The 3,445-nt window shown below is 42.6% G+C and overlaps 1 pseudogene; it reads left to right on the top strand.

The window, feature by feature from the left end:
- Nucleotides 1–2,163: 2,163 nt before the first annotated feature.
- LOC114489698 lies at nt 2,164–2,665 on the top strand (annotated as a pseudogene).
- The last annotated feature ends 780 nt before the right edge of the window (nt 2,666–3,445 follow it).

Raw genomic sequence — 3,445 nt, 5'->3', positions numbered from 1 at the left:
GGGCAAAGCCTTAGGTATTCACCATGATGAAGCAACCCACCTTGCTGTGTTTTGGTGTGTATATGTGGGAGGGGTTCAAGAGGAAAGAATACTGCTTTTTTGGCTCTCAGCCAGCTTTCAGCCACTTACTCCCCCCACTACCCACATGAAAATTGGGCCCTTCTGGTGCTAATTCCAAGGTGGGTGAGTTTGTGTGCTTTGTAGGACCCTGTGGATCTCTCAAATGAACTCTCCTGTGAGTCTGGGAGTTTCTCCCTCTGCCACAACCCCCACAGATTTCACAGCCAGAGGTTTTTGGGCTTTATTTCCTTATGCTGGAATCCTGGGTTGCATGGTCTCTCTCACTCCCCAGTTGTTCCTCTAGGTTTATCTACATGCAAATGTGGGACCACCCAATCCACCCAGTCTGCCAGCTGCCACCTCCCCTGCCTGGTCCACCATCCACTGCCTTGCACACCGAGTACACTGCCTTACCACTTGTCTTCTCCACCCCAGCTGCCCATCTCTGCCACTCCTACCATCCTGAATGACAATTTCTTCTTTAACTCCTTGGTTGTCTGACTTACATACAGTTCAGTTTTCTGGCAGTTCTGGTTATTTTTTGTTTTTAAATTTGTTGTTTTCCTTCTTTTGGTTGTGCAAGGAGCAAAGTGTATCTACTCATGCCCTTGGCCGGATGTCTTCTTTTTTCCTTTAACATTTCCTGTAATGCTGGTTTGATGTAACAAACTTCTTTAACTTTTTCTTGTTTAGGAAGCTCTTTATTTCTCCTTCAATTTTAAATGATAGCCTTCCTGGTTAAAGTAATTTTGATTGTAGGTACTCGTTTTTCATCACTTCGAATATTTCATGCCAGTCCCTTATGGCCTAAAGTGTTTCTGTTGAAAAATCAGTTCACAGTCTTATGGAAACTCTCTGGTAGGTAACTGCTTTTCTCTTGCTGCTTTTTAAGATTCTCTCTTTGTCTTTAACCTGTGCCATTTTAATTATGATGTATTTTGGTATAGGCCTTTTGGGGTTCTTCTTTGAGACTCTCTGTGTTTCCTGGACTTGTGTGTCTTTTTCCTTCACCGGGTTAAGGATGGTTTTTTTTCTCCCATTATTTCTTCAATAGCTTTTCAACCCCTTGCTCTCTCTCTTCTTTATCTCTTACCCTTATTATGTAGATGTTGTGCTTCATATAGCCCCAAAGGTCCCTTAAACTGTTCTTATTTTTTTTTTAATTCTTTTTTCTTGTTGCTGCTCTGACTAGTATTTTTTCTTCCTTGTCTTCCAGTTTTTTTTATTTAGTTCACTGCTTTATCCAACCTACTGTTTGTTCCTTTTAGTATATTCTTCATTTCAGATATTGTATTCTTTATTTATGACTGGATTTTTTAATGGCTTCTATGTCATTTTTCTTGCTGTTGTAGTTCACATTAAGTTCCTTGGGCATCCTTATTACCATTTTTCTGAACTCTATATCTGGTAAATTTCTTGCCCCCGTTTCACTTAGCTTTTTTCCCCAGAGATATTTCCTGTTCTTTCATGTGGGGCATTTTTTTTGTCCTCCCATTTTGACTCCATCTTTGTGTTTGTTTCTATGTATTAGGTAGATTGGTTATGACTCTCAGTCTTTGTAGTAAGTGTCTTGTGGGGCCCAGTGGTGCAGTCTCCTTAATCACTTGCACTGGTTTCTCTAGGAATGTCCCTTGTATAAGTTATATGGGCCCTCCTGCTGTAATTAAATCTTGAATGCTATTGGCCAATTTTTCCATGAGATCATTCCTCACACTGGCTGGCTGGGAGGATCAACCCTGACTGGAACGTACAAGCTGCTCTGCAGTGCTGACCACAAACACAGAATTTGCTTCAGCAGGATCTGGTGCCTGCCGAGATCTCCCTTTGGAAATACTGCTTGTGAGCTTTATTGGATCCCATTCTGATGCTGTCTGAAACTGTCTGCTAGGCTGTTGGTCTGGGCCTCTGGGAGGAACTCTGGTGCAAGCCAATGTCAGATAGGTTATGATCTTTTCAAAGTACACAAAAAGATGACAAAAGGAAGAGGGAAATTGTTTTCAAATTAGACACAGTTAATTTTTTTAATCAATTACAGTTGGCATACAATGTTATATTAGCTTCACATGTACAACAGTGATTATACATTTATGGTCACCCTGAAAACAGATTCAATTTTCTTGAAGCCTCTGGAGTCCTCCTCCTAAGGGGGATCAAGTGCTATATTCTTTCTGCAGCATTTGTGCTTTTTAAAATGTTGCCAAATACCCCTTTCCTCAGCTGCTGTTAAGGTGCTTGTTCCTTCTAGGGAGACTATGGCCACATTGGGGTGAGGCCCTCACTTCATCCAGCACTCGCCGGCACCATGGCCTCCATGTCAGAGTTCACTTGCATCTATTCGGTCCCTATCCTGCACAATGATGAGGTGATGGTCACAGAGGATAAGATCAATGCTTTCATTAAAGCAGCCCATGTAAATGCTGACCATTTCTGGCTAGGCTTGTTTACAAAGGTGCTGGTCAATGTCAACATCAGGAGCCTTGTCTACAATGCAGGAGGTCCTGCCTCTTTCTCCACTGCTGCCCCAGCTGAAGAGCAGAAAGTGTAAGCTAAGAAATAAGAACCTGAGGAGTCTGATGATAACACGGGCTAGGGTCTTTTTGATTAAACCTCTTGTTTTGTAACATGTCCAGTAAAAAGCTGAACTCTGCCCTCCAAAATGCTGCTGTATAATTCCTTGCACTGCCAAGGTTTTTTTTTTATCTTCACCGGAAGATTCCTTGATTGATCTTAAAGAGGGAGATTGGGGGTAGGGGGAAGACAGAGAGAGAGAGAAGATAAACATCAATGGGAGAAAGAAACATCAATCTCTTGCCACCCATAGGCACCACAAATGGGGATCAAACTCACAACCCAGGTATGTGCCCTGATTGGGAATTGAAACTCACAACATTTTGGATGTATGGGATAATGCTCCAACTAACTGAGCCACCTGGCCAGGATGAACTGACAAGTTTTTGAAACAATATTTTCATTGCTATCTCCATGTCATAGACACTGGATGTCATTTCATGCAGTGGGTCTGATTGCTCTCTATTTATTCAACAAAAACTCACTAAATATCTGCTATGGGCAAGGTGAGTAGAACCCAGTCTGGACATCCAAGATGCACAGCAGCCACAGGGAAAAAGACAGACACTCTCCAGGGGTAAAATCTTTGTGATAGAGGTTTGGAATGGCAGTCACTAGCTCTGAAGTTTTGCGGGGTGGCCAAGGTGCTAGGAAAGGTTACAGGCCCCATGAGGGATTCAGGCAAACAAGTGGTCCTAGGCCAGGTCCCCCAAAAGCTCATGACCTTCCAGGACCAAGGTTGATAATGAAGGCAGGAAGGAAGATTCATGTACAAAATCTCACTTGAGAAAGGCAAAGGAAAAGGGACTAGCATGTA

The sequence above is a fragment of the Phyllostomus discolor genome, chromosome 1 (assembly GCF_004126475.2).
Source record: "Phyllostomus discolor isolate MPI-MPIP mPhyDis1 chromosome 1, mPhyDis1.pri.v3, whole genome shotgun sequence".
In the NCBI taxonomy this organism is placed as follows: domain Eukaryota; kingdom Metazoa; phylum Chordata; class Mammalia; order Chiroptera; family Phyllostomidae; genus Phyllostomus; species Phyllostomus discolor.
The sequence above is the reverse complement of the archived record's forward strand: the minus strand, read 5'-3'. Positions and strand labels throughout refer to the sequence as shown.